The sequence below is a fragment of the Agelaius tricolor genome, unplaced genomic scaffold (genome assembly GCF_023055355.1).
Source record: "Agelaius tricolor isolate 1412-34295 unplaced genomic scaffold, bAgeTri1.0.p SCAF_8, whole genome shotgun sequence".
Taxonomy (NCBI): domain Eukaryota; kingdom Metazoa; phylum Chordata; class Aves; order Passeriformes; family Icteridae; genus Agelaius; species Agelaius tricolor.
Genome location: NW_027269268.1, coordinates 23,647,647 through 23,668,181, shown reverse-complemented (window position 1 = coordinate 23,668,181; position 20,535 = coordinate 23,647,647). Strand labels below are relative to the sequence as shown.

Genomic DNA, 20,535 nt, shown 5'->3' with positions numbered 1-20,535 from the left:
TGTTGTGACTGATATATCCATAGTCTTCGATATCCATACTCTCAATGGGGAGAATGATATTCAAAGGTATCAGAGTACCACAAATTTAAAAGATTGTAAAAATCAATGGGATAAGTAAAGAACAGGTGTGATTCTACAAGCTTTAAATAGTCTTACTAATGGGTCATATGTTACTTAGTTTTCATCATCAATGATGAGCCAAAGCAACTCAGAGAAATTAACAAAATATTCATTTCCCTGAATATTTCCATATCTCCTTTTGGAAATCCTTGTTTCCCAAGTGGAATTTTTTTTTTAAATGTGTACTTTATAGGAAGTTGCATTCCTAAAATAAAATATATAAATTCAATGTAGAAACAAGTCATGAGTCTTTGTACATTCCAGAACACAGATCCAAAACTAGGGTGGGTAGAGCAGGAAAATACAAAACAGACATTCCATGAAGCTCTGGAGCTTAGAAATTCTGCAGCTTCCATATAATTCAAGAGCTGCCCCAGGGAAGATGAAACTAAGGGATAGATGAGTACCTACTGCAAAGCCTAAAAGAAGATCACAGCTGCCCACAGGCTGAAGAGAAAGCTGACCATGTTATCAGCATCATTTTGACAAAATCAAAAAGAGAAACTGAAATAAATATATTGATTTTGAGCATAGAAAGACTATGCTCCGTCAGTCTTTATCTTTTTCTCAGAGCTTTTAAAACTGGTATCAATTATTTTGAGGCAAATTTCTATATACAATACCTCAAAATCATTTCATTTTCTTTTTACTTCTCCTTCTTGTGGATGAAATCACTCTTTTCAGTCCTCAGGTTATGAACTAAAAGATCATAAATTGCATACATCCTTCTTCTATTAGCTTTCACAGCAAATAGCATCATCAATTGAAACCTGTCCCAAAAGTTACCTTCATGTATGCTTCATTCTCCTCTTGCTTCTAATCTAAGATCGCAGCAGGAGGCAGAGGTAAAAGTCTTCATGTGGTCACTATACCAAGAACTATAAAGCCAATATATTGTTGCATAAATAATCATGTAACAACAATAAATTAATATATATCCTTTTTTAAAGGAAGTCATGTGGCAAATTCCATTGTCTTCTAATTAATTCAGGAAAACAAAATAACATGTTTGTACTTTGAATATTATACATACATATATATCTCTGATAGTTTTATTACATAACCTATGTGAAGCAATATTTGAATCATATAGTTATATTCATAACTGTATCCATGTTGGGTATTGACTTCTGCTAGGAGGCTAGACTTGCAGGAGAAGGAAAATGTCAAATCTTGCAAAAGCAAGTGATAAAAAAATACAGACACTGCTATTTCAGACCTTTAGATCAATGACCTTCTTCTTCTGCCCTAAAGCATCTGTCAACAGGAAGTGCCGCAAACACCATTGCTAACCTTTGGTCTTTAATTCTCCTCTCTTACTATGCCCTGCAATTCAGATTACATCTACTATCCCCTGAGCCATTAAAAAACTCCTGGATTTTGCCCATAGGGCATTTATTGCATCTCTTACTTTCCAGTATTTAAAAAGCCAGATGGTAATGGTAACACTCACTTTCTCTGACGTAATTTTCTTGGATAAAAATAACTGTCAGTCTGCATGGTTTTTAACAGTAAATAATGAATTTATTCAGTGCTACAAACAAACCAGACTGAGTTTTAGAAAGAATCAACAATATTGAAACCTGCCTATTTTAAAACTTTAGCAAATCTCCTTGTCAGCAATGAACTACAGATTGCCAACCTGCCATTTCAAATGAAAAACACCTCCAACATTCTTGAATAGCGTGAATGAAAGTCGGGGTTTTTTCCTTCTCCTTCCTCACTTATTTTGTCCTTCCTCACTTATTTTGTGGATACTACTTTACTAGAACCTGAATTTAAAGTTCATCCCAGTATTCATGACAGATAGATAGATATACACAGTGACAACCTCAAGTACATTGCCATCACTCACACTGATAGGACTTTTGCCTAGCAATTTAATCTTGTTCTGACTAGCCACGAGGCAGCTACATGTAATTAGTGAATAGAACAAAATTTAGATTACTTTTATATTAAATTGCTTTATAAGCAAAGGCACAATTTTCTGATAAGTCTCTTTTGAGTTTTGCTGACCTAGGAACATCAAAGCCCAAGTAACAAAATAAAGATGTAGACTCAGAGAAAGATTCATCATACTAAAGGATATAATTTTTTAATCATGTGTAGAGTGAGACTGCAAACAGATATGATACAGGATTTCATATGATAAAATTAAAGCAGCTTGGACTTAAAGAGGGCAAAAGATGTTATAACAGCTCTATTCTATAAGCAGAGCAGTATTCTGAGATTTCAGGACAATTACGTTTAACAACCAAAGACTTCGACTTTGCTGTTTAGCTTTTATCCAACGGTTTATGTTCTCCTAACCATTAGGCAACTTTCTGTCAAATCACTTACCCACTATATAAATTAATGGTTCTGTCATTCTGAGGTATGTTTATATGCATAAAGAAAACTGTTGAATTTACTGGAAGTCTAAAAGCACAGGCACTCAAAGTGAAAAAGATGTGCAGCTGGGAAAGAAAAAATAAATAATTAAAAAAAAAAACCAACAACAAAAAAACCAAACAAACAAACAACAAAAAAACAGAACCAAAACATAAATTAATCACATACATTATTCACACAACTGTCTGCACAGTCCCCTGTATATCTCCCTAATGTTATTTACCTAAAAAAAAAAAAGATAAATGTCTAGAAGGTTATTTGTCCTTATTTTTTCTAATTTCAACAAAATGGACAGATGGGATGCAGAGAAATGAAGAGAACTTGAGAAACTGTATAATCTGGGGTAAAATCTGCAGGCTGGTTGACCTGTTACACGTTACCATTTTTTGAGGAGAAGGACTGGCAGCCTGAATTTCACACTAGGACAAAAACCCAGCCAAATTTTGTGGTGGTGGTATAGGCTATGTGTGACAAGTTCATTTACCTCTGCTAGTGTGTTAGGGTGTGCTGTCATGCACTAAATCTAAGTGCTTTGCTTAGAAAAGGCAATTTTAAGGTGTGAATGGGAACCAGTAACTCAAATTGCTAACCCTCCATCTGAGCTGATGTAGCTGCTGGAAGCCCTGGGTACACATCTTCTCTTTGCCATCCCTCATTGTGGATGCCTTTGCCAGACATCTCTGGCTGCTGAAGGAGAATGGGGTGGTTAACCCACAGTCTTCAGGACTAGAAGTTAATCCCAGTAGTTCCTAGGGTCTACAAATTCAGTTATAGTAGATAAAGACTGCAGGGCAACCACTGACAAATGGGGCAATGATGACTAAGCTCATCCTCTTGTGCTTTGATTGCTTCTCCCTAATTGCTTAGAGCACAAAGGTGGATTTTTAGCAGAGCTGTTTCTCCCTGTACTATTTATTAGGAGAGATACTCTGAATGTTGTTATTGAAATAGTTCACTGATAAGGTTAATACAGACACAGGACTTCAGGGCTTTTTTAAAAGATGTTTTTAAAGTCTAGCCCACAGGAGCATGAAAGCACAGCTTCAGTACAGAGAACATCAGACTAACAGGTCGGGTATTTTGCAGCCAGTGCATAAAGACTGTTTCCCTCATGACCTCTGAAATTGATTTTAAATATGCAATAGTTATTACAAATTCTTCCTTCTAAATGAAGGTTCAAGACAAAAAAGAAGTGACCTGTGAGGGGATGGACTCCCACCCTTTCAGGGAAATTGAAAGCAGATACATTTAACAACATCCTGGATTTGGCTTGGCTTCCATCTTGGTATTTGTCTTCTTTTTGATGTAGAAAAGAGCAGAGGAAACACAGACTTGTGCAAATCAACTAAAGATATAAGTAATAATACTAGGGCTAGTTTGACGTATAGTTCATTCTCCTGTTACCATTTGTTCTAAACCTTTCAGGGTAGTTTGCTCTGCACATGCCACTTTCATGCTCGGATGGTGTCATGGCTTAACCCCATCAGGCAACCAGTCGCCACACTCACTCCACTGATGGGATGGGGGACAGAACTGGAAGAGTCAAAGTGAAAAATCTCATGGGTTGAGATAAAGACAATTTAACTGGTAAATCAAAAGCCACACATGGAAGCCAAGCAAAACAAGGAATTTTTCACCACTTCCCATTTGCAATTAAATTGTTATTTAGAACAAATTGCTATATACGAATTTTTAAACAACCTAGATTTAATCCTTAAGAAAGCTAGACCGACATTAAAAATATATTTATAGCTGTGTTCATCCTCTGTGTTGCGAATATGATTTTGTAGGCACAGCTACACTTTAAACAAAGATATGATAAGAATGTTCAGTTCTTTCTTTTAGACAGATTAGAATTCCTATCCGAGCCATTTGCAGAATATCCATTTTATGTGTAGAGCAAGACAAATTACTTCCTGTTTTGATGATCTTTTTAATATTATAATACAATCTTAGTCCCAACACTTAAAATTACTTCTAGAATATTTTACAGAATCTCAATTATGAAGTTTTATATTCAGGTAGAATTTTTCCTTTCATAGAATCTATGTAGAAAAGTGGATGTTTAAATGAAGCATCCCTGGACCTTGCCAAATAACAGTGAAAGGGATGGTTTTGGTATTGCATCACACTCCAAAAAAAGAGACAAATATCAATAATGATTGCAGTCACATAAACAGATTGATAACTTTTTAAACAGGTCTGTATAATTCTTAAGTTTACATCATTACACAAAAACAATATCTTCAGAAAATGCCTACACAGAAAAATAGCAGATTTTTTCATACAGCAGTATGTTTTTTAGTTTTAGAGCACAGTTTATAGGAGTGAAAAACGCAAGTAAGCCTCCCACGTAAAACACATTTTAAAACCAACCATGTGGAACACTCTCCTAAACTTTGCATAGAGAAAAACAAACCAGGACAGCATTTAAATACTTCTAGTGTCAAAATGTTAGGTCTTTGATAATGGGTATATGTGAGAAGGTTAGCAACATCTATTTTAATATTTTTTGACAAACATTTCTAGCCTGCTGAATGAGCACCTTCCTCTCTTTCTCATTTTCAGGAGAGAGAGAGAGGTTACAAGCTGTTTAAGAGTCCAACCAGAGGTTGCTCTTTCTATCATTGGTGCAAAAATCTATTTTAAAAAATGATGCATCTTAGCTGATTATCTTACCTTAGCTGATGTAGTTTTTTTCTTTAGACAGCTTCATGCTTGCAGTAGCCAATTTCCTCTGGAATATCAATTTCTGTGAGCAGGAATAAAACATACATCAAGTAAAAAAAAGGATGACACTTTAAGAATTAATTCACCATTATATACTTTAAATCTTTAGTCAAGATATTACTGCTAAGTTCACTTGTTTCACAATTATAACAATTTGTAACAAACATTTTTTGGTTTTCAGTCAAAGAATTTTTAATAATTTCTAAATGATGCAAGATTAGACCTGATCAAGAAATTTTCAAAGCAAAACGACAATTTTTTAAAAAAGAAGCTCTTCAAAAGAAAAGATTGCAGAATCTTGTGCCAGAAATAAACACCCTGTGACTCCAAGATATTCTTGACCACACCAGGATGAGAGACTATAATGCACTACTGATGCTCAGTGTACTTTCAGACCATGAAACTCAAACTCCTGGTCCAATGAGAGATAAGAACTATAGACTCCTATGGAACATGTCTGAATCAATAACTTCTATCAAAGGGTTTACATTTTGCATAGAAAAAGGACAGGCCAATTCAGCCAGACGGGGGAATTAGACTAGTCCTCTCTTTCATGCATACAAACAAGAGATGCGGGCTTCTCCAAGAACTTTTTCTCTAGTGTGCACTAGAAAAAAAAAATCAAAATTACATAAATCCTGCTATATCAATAGTAAATCAGCTCTTTCAGCATTTCTGCATAAGGGTTGTAACTAGAGAGCATTAACATCAGGTTCCTTCAATTTTACTGGAGATCAATGTTAAACATTGTGAACACTTCATCAAATGCTTGTAATCTGGGAAACTGTATTTAAAAAAATATTTAAAAGAGTATCTGAAAAAATTTGTTTACATAAAAACTTCAAATTAAAAGTGGCTGTGAAAGATAACTAACAAAAAATCAAACTGAATGCTATATATATATATGTATATACATATCCACTCATGTCCTCAGGTAAACATAGCATAAAATTTAAAAATATGGAAATAAAAATATGCACGTGTAGATGATATATACATGTGAATTGTCTGATATGTTTAAGTATACATCTAAAAAACGTCCATGTTCTCCATGGAAAATTTTGAAATATTTTACTGAAATATTTCACAGATCCAGATACCAAACAGGAAAAAGGAGAAAGTAGCACAAGAGAATTAGCTGTCAATTGCAATAATGGAACTAATATTGAAAACAATTTAACAGGATCATTCCTATCTTCTCTGTTCTCTTCAACAACAGAAAAAATTTGCATTTCTGTTTCTCTGCCCATTTTATTACCACATGTAATACAACCTGATTGTTTCCTAACTTCAATAGTTTATATTTCAAATAAGGTTTACAGTGTAGGTAGACAAAGAAAGGGAGTAGCAGAAATAGAAACTACACTGACCAGTGAATGATCTGTACATTTAATCTATAAAACTGATCTAGTTTTATAGATTAAATGCACAGAGAATTAAAAACCTCTCCAGAATTATAATACTGAGGATAGGTGGAAGAAAGACTGTAGGAAGAGACAAGGTTCAAGAGTTCTAGGCTAAGAATCAGAAGGCATTTATTGAAATCTATGACTAGAACATGTGTTCCTATGTAACTGGGACACTTCATGCAAAACCACCAGATGGACACAATTCCTAAACAGCATGTAAGGATTAGGAGCAATGATCAGACATGCTGATGCTATTTTTCCCCTAGAAGAAAAAAATTTGCATGACACTAAGAGTACAGAACCATAAAGCATTTAGAGAGAGACATAAAGCAGTCACATTTCTTGAGTGGATAAGATAACTTCCAAAAGTGTGATACACAATACTGCCTCCCTACAAACATGCAGATATGCAGTCTCAGTTGTATTGAGGTGCAAAATGTACTTGGATAGCTCAGCTATTAATATCAGCATATTTTCTGCCCAAACTCTAGCTATGGTACCTGATTTCCAGACAAGATGATTATTATAATCATCTAGACTTCATTTTTTATGTATAAATGTGAATTTTATAATGCATGTGCCTTCCCAGAGCTCAAATAAATGCCCAGACACACCTAGGAAGTGAATATAGCTTCCAAGAATGGCCCCTAGCTTTTCTTACAAATCATTTTCCTCTCATAATTTTAAGTCTTTAATAAATGAAGAAGTGGGGGGGGGGGGGGGGGGGGGGGGGGGGGTGGGCCGGGAGGAAAAAAACACCCAAACAATACCATTAATTAACAAAATCATAAAAGGAAACAAAAATTTACTGATTTTATATCTCAAAATTCAACCAAGGCTGGGACAAATCACTGCTTCAAGTGCACTTTAGATGAATTTCTGCATGTGTGCTTTCTTTTTTGAAAGGTCAATTAAATGCCAGAAGTGTAACTAAAAATGAGAAATTGTTTAACATTCAGCAGTTATAGCTTGCCTGTTGGTATACATTACACTTAAGTATGTACTTCACAATCATTTCAGAAAAAAAGTCATAAAACATTTACAAAATATGTTCAGCCTGTTAGTCATAACCACATTTTTAAAATACTTTCAGAAATACAAATAAGTGGAAATTTACTCTACTTTTTTAAATTGCTTTGAGTCCATAAAGAGTCAGCAGACAAAATATCTTAAAAGCCCCTGGAATACACATTGTATCTTGTAAGATACAATTGTGAATGAATAAAACAAACTATCATATATTTATGAGAATTTTTTTTATCCTTGGCAAGCTATATCTGCTATTGAAGGATTTAAAAAATAGTAAATGCATTCCTATGAAGTCTGCTTTATAAGAAGAAAAATGCATATTTTGTAAACTGATGCAACTTCTGGCAAGCTGGCAGGAAATGCCACAGTGGAAATCACAGACCACCAGGTGGTTTTTGCACAGCAGTCAATAATACTGTCTGTATTCAAAAAATTGTCTCTGGTGTGTTTTTCTACTTGGAAATATCCCACTAATCATAGTCCAAAAGATAATCTGATATTTTATAAATTGTCATTTTCAGTGTTGCCCAGTGTACAAAACATGTTACTAAGCCCCAACTTCTCATATCCTCAGTCTCACCAGATATCTTCTTTTTGGTCAGTCCTGCAGCAAGATGACATAAAAACAAAAGAAAGGACATTCAAAATTTTCCATAAAGGATTTAAATCAGCACAGCAGCAAGACAGCCCTCAAATGGGCCAGCAGGAATCCAATAAGAAAGCAGATACTTATCAGCCAACAAGATAAGTCACACCTGTATTTATTTTATCAATTGTAATTTTGTATTCCAGGATTTTTCAGAAAATTGTTGTTTCTTTTCTAGCCCTTGAGAAAATAGCTGTTCACTTTTTTAGTTTTGTGCTTCTGGAATAAATTCTGTCATTACCCTCAAGAAAAACCTCTATTATTTTATAGAAATCTATATGCAATGAAACACCTTTAGGTTCTCAAGAGGTGGATGGCACAATGGTCCTCCAGAGTCCCCCAATTCCCCAGGAGTGTAATCAGTAGTTCTGCGAGTTCAACTCATCTTTGCAGAAGGGTCATCCACAGGCCCCCTGGGCTTACTGCAGAAATTATTCCTAAGTCACTGGAGCACAATATTAATTACAACAGCGTATTTGTGACTTCAGCCCTCACAAAAATATACGCATCAATATGCTAAAAGACAAAAATTGATTTATGCCTGTGTCTGTGTATGCTTTCACTTTTCGTCCCCTTTTGTTTTCATCTTAGCAGGATAATTAATTAGTTTTATATCACCACCCTGTGTAGGCTGAAATGTCAACTCAGGCTCTTTCCATAGAGTTATTGGAGACAGTAAAATTGTCTGTGAGCACTGTAATAGCAACAAAGGTGATCCTGTTGATGTGACACCCTTTGACCTGCTGCAAGATGTTTCCTTGGTATGCAATGGCAGCACCTGCCTTTCTAGATATTAGAGCAGCAGAGTTGTACAGAGAAGTCAAAACCTGAACCAAGAATCAATAATGCTTGGGGAAGGATTCCTCCGTGTAGGGAGTGAAAATAGTGCCTTGATCATGAATCAGTCATTTTAATTATGCATTACTTGACATCTTCACACTTCTATATCTTCATTCTTCCATATCTTCACTCATGATCATCAGTAATCAAGTGACTTATTTTGTTAGCTTGCACACCAATCAAATCCATTTCCATAAGTCACGCATACAGGTTTGGTAGTACAGCGTGCCTGTGACTTTGAGTTTCCAAAATGTCATTGACATTTGAGTGGGTTGACCCTGGCTGGATGTCAGATACCCACCAAAGCTGCTCTATTACTCCACTTCTCAGCTGGACAAGGGAGAGAAAATATAACAAAGATTCATGAGTTGAGATAAGGTCCAGGAGATATCACTCAGCAAATACTGTCACGGGCAAAACTGGAGATATTAACTGGAGATATTGGAGAAGAACTGGAGATTCAAACTGGAGATATTAACTGAATTTATTACTAACAAAATCAGAGCAGGATAATGAGGAGTAAAATAAATCTTAAAAATATCTTCCCCCTACCTCTTCCTGCTTCCCCCCTCTACCTCCTCCCCCTCAGAGATGCAGGGAAACAGGGCATGGGGAGTTATGGTCAGGTCATAATATGGTCAGGTCATAATATGATCAGGTCATCACACCTTGTTTCTGCCACTGCTCAGGAAGAGGAGTCCTTCCCCTGCTGCACTGTGGGGTCCCTCCCATGGGAGTCAGTTCTCCATGAACTTCTTCAATGTGAGTCCATCCTACAGGCAGCAGTTCCCCACAAACAGCTGGAATGTGGGTCACTGCCACAGGATGCTGTCCTTCAGGCATGTATTTTATCTATAACATAATTAGAAAAACTATATGACAAGATAAAGTTGTTAACAAAGTAGATTGTTCAATATTTTGCTTTTATTTTTAGTAGTGCCTCTTCTCACTTAGAATTATATTAACTGTGTGCCATTTACATGATATACAAAAATTTTCACATGCTTCAAGAGAATGTCAGTTGACAAAATCCCCACTGTGTGCTGTTTTTCTACTACAGGTGTCATTAAACAGATTTATATGCATTAATACTGATTATTCCTGAGGACAGGCCTCTAGATGGTGACCACTTGCATGGGAAATGTTCATCTCCCTTGTACACTCTATTATTAATGTTCCTGCTGTTATTGTTCATTTATTATTATTTCATTGCTGTTTCCAGTAAATTGTTGTATTGTATAAATAAGCTCTATTGTTGTCTGTATAAATTGTTGTATTGTATAAATAAGCTCTAAAACCAGATAAAGAACATTTTTTTAACAGTTTGCTTGCATAGATGAATAGATGCTATAATTCAATGAAATTTACTGAAATAATGGTTCTTATTTTAGCATGAAGATATTAAAACAAGTGAATGCAATAAATTTTATTTTTTAAGTGCATTTGAAGTTCTACAGTTTACCTCAGTATATCAACACACATTCATCAGTTAGCAAGTGCACACTTTGAAACGTCAGTATGGCTTTTAATTTTCTTCGGATACAAAACCCATTTTTATGTTTTCAAACATCTGCACTAAGTCTATTTGTCCTTATTCCTAAGGCACTCTCAAGATCCAATGAGCCTGAGGTTCTTTCTGATCCTCACACTGATAAAATATACCATTTCTACAAATAAATTTACAGTATTTTTTGCCTTTAGGAAATTCTCTGCTATCCTTAAAGATGGAAACAGAAAGAAAAAATACCTTATTAAGGAAAAGTAATGCATTTCAGGTGCAAGCAATGAGTTTCCTACTTCATTTTTTCAGCTGTTGACCCCAAGATGCTCTGTGCTGGAAAAAGCTGGGAGCTTTTCCTTCCAAGATCTGTAAATAGTGTAAGATTGCAATAATTAGTTATAGTAGCTTGGTATTTACAGTTAGTCCTCATAATCAAAGATAATCTTATCTAGTCACTATTTTTGGATAATCATAAAAATGCTATATGCAGAAGTTTACTTTTGCACAATCTGGTTACACAATGCACTTATACCTAAGAGACTTCACAGCCTACCTTTAGTGGCCTTTCAGATAATAATCATAATACTATCCCACCACTTTGCAAAGAGCTAGCTGTAATATGTCTTCAGATAATGCGTGATTAGACAAATTTGTCTTCTGTATTTTTAAAATATTTTTTAAAAAATTTACACCATCAAATATATTTTTTATTCAACAGCAGTTTGTTTCCAGTACGGCTTGGACTTAGACAGTTAGTCATTCTAAGCATTCACCTTCCCCTACCTCAGGCTACTGGCTAGATGAGCAATTATACTGCATTGTCTCTGATCCCTGACCAAAAGGACATCTTTATATTTGTAAGGAGGACAGCTTAAAGCAACATCTGTCTAGTACGGCAATATTATTTACAGCCTTCTGTTAAAGATTTTAACTTTTCCAAGCAAACCTTAGGTGACATGAAATTACAGTTATGTTTTCAGTCAAATAATTCAGAATAAGAATGTCTCTTTTCTGTGACTATCTGCCATTTACTATCATTATATCCATCTTCTTTTTGTCACATTTTCTGATATTAAATTATTATTCCCATTACAAATTTGCTACTATTTTTCAGGTAGTGCTCTAATGCACTAATGCCACAGGCCTATAGATAGATAACGTGCTAGAAATGTGAGGGATTATGACCATCCATGAAAGCTCCTAAGCCACAAGAAAGGCATAAGCTGTTTACAAGGAGCTAAGGGCGAGACAGAAAGTTATACCCAACAAATTAAGCAAGCAATTTCTATTCTAGCCTTGATTCTCCTGTGTGAGCACAGACAATCACAGCTTCTATATACATTGGTTTTCTTGCTGTGTCATGTTCTTTTTCTATAGAAGACAGGCAGGATTTCGTAATGATTTACAGGATAAGCAACAAAATTCAGACAGAACTGCTGTGCCAAGCAAGCAATTAACATGTGGTGTTTGAGTGCTGGATTATGTCTCCAAATGAGTCACGTACGTCCCCAGCCCCTGGTATCAGACATGAGCAGGACTATTTTTTGGTATAATAATCCAAAATGTTGACAGTTACCTGCCAACACCATCAACTCGCAGGGGCATCAGAAATTTGGATTCCAGAGTAAGATCCCATATTTATTAAACAAGGCTCTGTTGCAGGTAATATTCTAGCCCAGTGATATATTAAAGCAGCACAGACAATTTCAAGAAACAAAAGCACTTTTAAATGCTGGGGTTTTTTTCACTGCTGTTAGTTACTCTGTGATTTGACTGGCTTTTACTTCATTGTTTACAATTTCCAGTTGCTTATCAAATATATACAGAATACAAATTTCAACATGTGGATTGCTTATAAATGGTTGACTGTAACAACTTTGGTTTAAATAGGTTTTATTCTCATGAATATTCAATCATTTGGTTTTTCGACATCATGTTGTTTTCTTTCCTGTCTGGGTGACATAATAATTTGAAATGGTTCTGCTTTTTTTCACATCTAATGCTATTTTACACACAAAACTTGGAAATGTACCCAAAAGTGCATTTTCTTGAATAAATTTCCCTGTATAAATATGTGTGCAGGGGGGGAGGGGGGCTAATTAAAAAGCCCATATACACAGTAAAGCCCAGATTGTATTGGGAAGGCAATGAAATTGCTCCCTTGCTGCACACTGTGAAGTGATCTAAAAATGGAAACTGCTGTGCTACTCTGTTAATGGAACAGGTTATAGTACAATTCAAGACCTTCCTCTCTCATTCAAAAATGACTACGGCTTGAATGAGAAAATTATCTCTTTCTCCTGAAATGCACATATAGAAAGTGATTTGCTTTCTGTCCTTCATTACAAACAGATACGGATCCCACTTAAATCTGCCCAAAACTAAGATAATCAGACTGGAAAATGCTGGGAGATGGCAGGCTCACAGCCTATCATGTGAATGCAAAGCTTAGACTGTTTTTCCCAGTGGATCAATTTACATTTATCTGTATTAAATTTTGCCTAACACTTCATTCATACATGGATCTTGTAAAGCCCTGTTATGAGTCTGTGCTGTCTGCCACTGACCCCCTCAGTACCTTGAATAACACAGTATCATCTGCACATTTTCTCACTGTCTCTGACCAAGCCATTAATTGGTTTATCTTTCAGCCAATGACTCATCCATGTTACAATCTTTCCTCTTGCTCCACCAGTGCCTTAAAAGCTCTAGGAGAATGTTTGCCTTTTGAAAACTTCAGTACATTATTTTAGCGGACTAAATCATCCCATTGATATGCTTCCTGCTGCTGCTCTGAAAGAACTTCAAGAAGCCATAAAAAAAGCACAACCTCTGCCAACAGAGCTGTGCCGAAATCTGCCCTTCACCAAAGCTTCTGCTGATCTGCCCAGTACAGGATTCAGAATGGCAGCCTATGCTTCCCCACTTTGCTCCCACCAAAATTTTTTATTTAGGATGTAAGAGTTGCCATTCTCCTGTCTCTGGATACCAGGGCTGCTCCAAAGGGAGCCTACAAGCACAACATGCTTCATACTTCAGCAGTGTTTGAACTAGTATGTGAAAATTAACCAGCCTGATGATTTTGGGGGATTCCTTCCATCTAATTGTACCACATACTCTTCTGCAGTCTGTGTGGTTTAAACAAATCCTTTGCTTGACTCCTTTTTTTCCTGTGTTAGAGCCCTACAGGGTGCAAACATTTTTGCTTCTTCCACAATGAACATGAATACATGAAACTCATGGAGCTTCCCTGAAATGGCCTCATGCTATTTGAGTGCTCCTTCTACAGTCTGGCTATCACAGTACAGGCCATCTGGCTTCTTTTCCAAATACGCTGGAAAAATTATTTTGGTTTTAGTTTTGTTTCTTTAGCCAGCTTTTTCTCACTTCTCCTTGACTTGCAGAATAATATTTTATATTTAAGCTACCAATGTTTATGATATCTACTTTTTTCTATTTATTTATACTTGCATTTATTTTATTCCTGTGATGGTTGTCAGGTACAACCATTATGGAGCCCTTCACAGTGACCACAAGGATAGTAAATGTACAGGTCTGTGATAAGCCATGCTGTATGACATGATCCTCCTGACCAGTTCTGTACAATGAAAATTGCCTCCTCTTTGTAGTTCTCATAATCTCAGATGATCACCAAAGGGCACATCCCTAAGCTTTTGCTTTCTTTCTGTCTACAGAAATATTTTTTAACTCTGGCAGCAGACTCTCCAATATGTCTTGCCACCCAAATCCAGGTCAGTCATGAACTGTGGAAAGAAGCCATGCAAGCATAGATGGCTGTATATAGATACCTGATTCCCATCAACACAAACTAACAGAAGCATGTCAATTGCTCTAATTAGATTGCCAAAGTTTAGCTAAATTCACGATTCACCAATTTTGGCAGCAGTGCAATTCTCAGCTAAGTCAAGCCATTTATGTAGTGTATCAAGAGAGGTTATGAAGTCAAAATGTGTCTACCAGAATGCTGAAAATTTTTCTTTTCATGCCTTCAAAACAAGTAATGAAAATCAAATATATTTTCCCCAACAGAAAGAAAACATTCTCTTGTATGAGAGAGAGCAAAGGCACCAGTTCTATTCCAAATGACTGTCTCTACAAAGATTCCAATGATATATATATATCTATATCTGAGGCATACCTGGAAATACACTAGCTATACATTTATGTATTCACTCCATAAAGGGTTCAGTATTCTTTCAGATTTTGCACTGCATATAATACCAACTGGCATGATGTCACCACCCAGCTGGTTAAAACTAAAAGAAAGGGCTCTTCTTATTCATTGTCAATTGTATCCTGTAATGATAATGCATTCATTTCCCAGTTTTGTATAGCATCTTATAATTTTTTCGTAACTATGGAAACTGTTCATTTTTGTTTGAATAAAAATGTGTTATAATGCCATGCAACTTGCTGGCATATAAACTAAGGCTGCCTGCTGAAACTAGGATGCCAGAATTTGGTTTTTCCCACTTAGCTCTAAATTGATGTGTTCACTCTTGGTGAAGAAAGGCCCTATCTTTGCTAAGGAAAAAAAGTATTTGTCCTGAGTAGGTGGAAAAGGTCATTCAGTTCAGTGCACAAAGCACAGGTGCTGATGACTGCTGACTGAGGAGTGAGTCAGTCAGGCTGAGCAAAGAAAATACTGGAATTACCTTTTACTAAGCTCTGGCATCAATACCAGTCAAGAGAAAAGCAAGAGGTAAAAAAGAGGAAGAGATATGAAATGACAGCTGAAGCTTACCTGCATCCTAGAGAGAGCAGCTGGATTCCCAGTCATGAGAACACATTTCAGAAGCTCTGGCTTAGGCTGGGATGTGCAGAATCACTGATGCAACACTCCAGAGCTGACTGTCCTGCTGTCATTCTTCAGGCCAGTGTCATCTCAACTCTTAGAAAATAGCTGCTGGCACCTAATTCCTCCTAAAACAAAGTCCCTGAATTTTTATTACTTTTAGTAATAAAAGTTCAGGGACTTTGTTTTAGGAGGAATTCCAGGCTCACATATTAAAATGGATTAAAGCATCAGAACAATAGATTTTCTCTTCCTAATTCACTCCCATCTGTATCTCTTTTGTTTCCTTAGAAAAGTAGGAGATTTTATTCAAGTCAGCTATTGCTAGAAGGCACAATTTTACTTCTTGCATTGGGGCAGCTGCTTGCATTTCCAGTACACCTGAAATTTCAAATACATCCTTGGTTAGCTGGGCCCTGTTCTGGTCTCTCATCAGTATAACACAGAATGGTAGAATAATTCAGGTTGGAAGGGATTTCAGGATATCCTCTGGTGCAGCCTGCCATTCAGAGTGGAGAGTCAAATTTATTTCAGACCAGGTTGCTCAATCCAATTTCAGCAGCATTCCTCCTAAGGTATCTGGGTAGAGACGAAAGAAGAAACTGCCTGCAGCAAAAGCAATATATTGATAATTTGATGAAGGACATCACAAACCAAGATTAACATAATACTTATATTTCTTCTTAATCCAAACAGTAGTTTATCTTGAAATATTATCTCCAGAATTACTTTCAGAATTTCCTATCCAACATCAGTACTAACTTTCATGGCGTAACTTCTCCAGATAAAGTTCAGTATGTGTATAAATTTCACGTGAATTGAAACCTGAAAGATTCATACCCTTTCATCTTTTCAAGGCATCACCACAGCATTATCTTCCCAAGCATTAATTAATAATGAATGCTTTATTCATCAGGAAGCTAGGGTAAGCAAATTTTTTCACATCCTTCCAGTTCCAGGATCCAAATTCTATTACAAAAGCTTAGGACTACCACATCTTCATTTCCAGATGCTTAAGTCTCTTAAAATCAGAATTGATGTAGCAGGATGTTTTAGTATTATTACTTTTCAGATTAAGGTAAAACAAGTATCTCTGTTTGGTTTCCTTTTCTATACTACTTTACATTAGCTTTTTATTTTGGAGGCAAAAACCCTAACATCAATGTTTCAGTAAATTGTTTCAACACAGCTAGACAAAACATTAGATCTCACAAATATCAGCAGTAATTTCCAAGCTAAATTCTCCTGATGTTAGGTCGAGGCTCAAGACAACCAAAATCATTATTTCCTGAATTTCAGATTCTGGTATAATTGTTCAGTGGAGATGTACTTACAATAGGTCAATGAAAGGTAAATAACACACAAGGGAATTTTAGGAAGGCCAAAGATGGCTTAAAGTCAGTTTTGACAAATCTGCTAATCTATGTATCATGCACTTGGGAAGAGCTTTGACTTGAAAAAATTTTTGTCAGAGTCAGAGGTCACTGCTTCAGTGATTCTGTCTTAAATCTCACAAAGCTTAATGGAAATAATATCAAGTGCAGCATTGCTTGCTCCAATTCACAGGAAAATGCCAAAGCAAGGAGGATTTTGCCCATCAAGCATCTGGGTGAAATATAAGCTAAAATCTTTCCTGTACTTTCCTTCAGTGGGGCATGATAGCAGATAAAACACAGTTTCCATTCATAAGAATTCATCACAAAAGGAAAAATAAAGGCAGGAGAGAGATGACGGAGAAACTTTGAAAAAGCATTCAGATCCTATGAACGGGGAGGAATCTTGTCTCCTATTCCCAAAGGTCAAAATTCCTGACCTTGACATCACTCCCAAAAAAATTGTCTCCCAATAAAAAAAGCTTCCCCACACAGTCTGTGCATAAAGCCTACTAAAATAAAGTCTACAAATATAAACTTTGCTCTTCATTATTTTGTTTCTGAGAATGGTCTAGTCAGTGAAAATTTCCAGTGGCAGATGGAGACTGGGATTAATAGCTAATTCATGTATTTCTGTCTTTTGCAGGAGACTGAAGAGAGTGCTCCAATCTATCAGATTCTTCTGTGGAGTGAGAGAAGCAAAGTTTCACATCAAAAGTATGAGCGTCACCACCAGGAAATGGCAAGTGTTACTCTTGGTCATGTTTTTTTTCAAATTCAAATTGTCCAATGGAATTTGTGCAGATGCATAATTCATGCACAGAGAGATTAGGGATATTTTGGGATTATATGTTAGTGCTCAAAATATTTTTCCTACCACCTCATCGTACCCTACAAGCCCCATTAACTCATACTATCAGTCATTTCCTTAGACAACAAAGTAAGTAAAGAGAAATAGGAGCTAAATATGATGAAGTTATCTATACCATTAGTGTAGACTCAACAACAGTACCAGTAGAGTGGTATTTAAATTTGGAAAATATCTATAAGTCATTTTGGCTATGGTAGGGAAATCCATGATCCAAACCTCAAAAGCAAGTAGTAAGTGACAAGATGACAAGTAAGGGAAAGTTGGGTTAATAGTTGGTGTAGGGAACAGTCTCTAGAAGACAGGATTAAGTAGGCTTTGAAAATCTTCCTAGGATTCAAAGCTGAAAACTACAAGTACACATTGAATTGAATCAATTAGAAACACCATTAATTTAGTTTTGTAATTATATCCACTTAGGACATCAGATTTATATACTTTGCTCAATACATTTCCTTCTGAATCTCAGTTTTTTCACTGAACATGAGTCTAAAAGATAAGAAATACAGCAAGAACACTTGTACTTTCAGGACTGCAATCTCAATTTACACAAAATTCCCATTGATGTAAGCAAGAATAAGGTGAAATTCTGCACATTTCAACATCTACCAGTAGGACTTATAATTCAGGGGGAGAGGAGCTGAAACTAAAACATGACCTAACCAGGAAAGAAAAGCCAAAACTACAAAATCTATTATTGACTCGTGTCTCAGTAAAAATGCCCCAAGAGCTTCTGCATCAATATGTGATTGGATCAGTCATTTTATTATTCTGAACACAGTGAAGATCTATAGGTCAGGAATAAGAATGTTTGCTTTATATTTTCTTGAGAGGTGAAACTTCTTAACTGAATCCTACACTTAATCATTTCCAAATCCCAAGCTATATCTGCTGATCCCTGTTTCGATTTAAAATAAAATTCATTTTCCGGTTTGCTGCATGACTTTTATTTCAGATTTGACTTAGAGATTTATGAACGTGATACAGCTTTTCTTGCTGAACACTTGAACAATCTTGGTCCCTGTGGTGACTTCCACATAGCTGCAAGTGGAAAGAAACACTCACTATTGTAAAATGATATGACATCCCTACCTCAAAAGCCAAAACAAATTTTTGGAGGTTGAAGTGTTCAGTTGCAGGAGGGATGAAAGCCCAAGGGGATCTAGACCTTGCAGTATTGTGAAAAGTCGATGCCAGTTTTCAATTCATAGCTTCTTAATTGAGAAACAGAGAGAATCTGGGCACACAATGAATCATTCCCTGTATGGGGAAAATGGGAAACGGGGAGACAGGCAGGTTATTGATTGAATCCACTATTTCTCCTGTCACCACTCACTTAAATTTGACTCAGAGTACAATGATTTCTCCTGAAGATAACTGCTCCATGCTGCACCACACAATTTACCACAGAGGGTAAATATATAGCAAATGGACCACAGAATTCTGAAGAGTTGAGCACAGCACAGCAGCATGACCCCATGCAGCATGGCATCACTACTGCTACACATCCTGAAGGGGTAATGGCTTAGGCAATGCTGACTATTTGCACACCCAAACTGTTTGGTACCTCAGCTTACAACACCCTTCACTATGCAAGTGACAAATGCAGCAAAGATGATCTTTTCTACTCACTCTAGTACTTGGGTACAACTTGAGGTGCAAAACGGTCTGGAGCAAAGGCAAAACACAAACCATGATGCTGAGATCCCCTGCTCTGGTTGCTTGCTTAACCCTAGGGTTTTGGGTTTTTTAATGCCTAGAAACACATGGGTTTTTACAGGGCCAAATTTATTGAGTGTACTGTTCACATTGACTGTGACTTTCAATAATGTGGGATAAATACACTCAGTGCACCCCATGGGCCTGTTTATTGTGCCCAAGATTCCCATGGGAGCACCCTACACCCTCAATGCTGCTAACCTTCCAGTGCAAAGCCTCCATTAAAAAAAGTATGTACTATGTATGGCATATATCTGTTTAATACACATTGAATTGCAGAAATTACGAAGGCGTTTGGAGAACAAATGCAAATGACTTTGAGGCCAAATTACTTTTTTAAAATGGCCTTTGGTGTCTAATATCATGAGGACAGGATAGTAAGGGGCAGGTTTTTTGCTTGTTTTGTGTGCTTTGATATTCAGTGTCAGAAATCATTAAAGGACTCTTAACTCAGATCTCAAACACACAAGCAACCTATCCAAACATTAACACACTTCAATGCTATCAACTTGTAATTTTAGCTTGAACTCAGATGTCTTCAAAAGGGACAGAAGGAAAAAATTAAATGAGAAATAAAAATTATTTTCCAAAAATTCATTTGAAGGCAAAGTGAAGACAAATAGAGAAAACAAATATGTGGGATACGGATCTAAGTTTATCTAGAAAATACACAACTTTCAGAATATCAGGCATCTCAAAACAGTGAAATCAATGTCCAAAGTTAAAAAACAGATAAAATTCCTAATGAATAACCAAAATACATTTTTCACGGACAAAGCACTTGAAGGCTATGTATGTTGGAGATAGGTGTACTTTAGTTTTCAGATATTGTACTTTACACAAAAATAAAATGGGATATTAATCACTAATTCACTGATTAATATAAAGTGCACAGATTTCAATAAGCCAGTTAAAAATTTTACCTCCTTTACCGTTCTGCTTTGCAAAGCACTTCCCAAATAATTAATTTCAAGCAACTTACTTCATTCTACCAGTATCTTCTTGACTATCCAACATTGCTCATATACTCAATTTCCAGAGCATTTCACTTCAAAATGAGATGAACAGAAGTGTGACTCATATACACCTAGGA

At 36.1% G+C, this 20,535-nt stretch overlaps 1 long non-coding RNA gene across 1 annotated transcript; it reads right to left on the bottom strand.

Annotated features, from left to right (window-relative positions):
- Nucleotides 1-8,501: 8,501 nt before the first annotated feature.
- LOC139592618 (uncharacterized) lies at nt 8,502-18,971 on the bottom strand. Its single transcript, XR_011680061.1, has 5 exons — nt 18,816-18,971; nt 15,432-16,088; nt 10,913-11,032; nt 9,834-10,017; nt 8,502-9,495 (listed from the first exon to the last, which is right to left on the bottom strand). It is a non-coding gene; the product is annotated as an uncharacterized lncRNA (long non-coding RNA).
- Between the last annotated feature and the right edge of the window lie 1,564 nt (nt 18,972-20,535).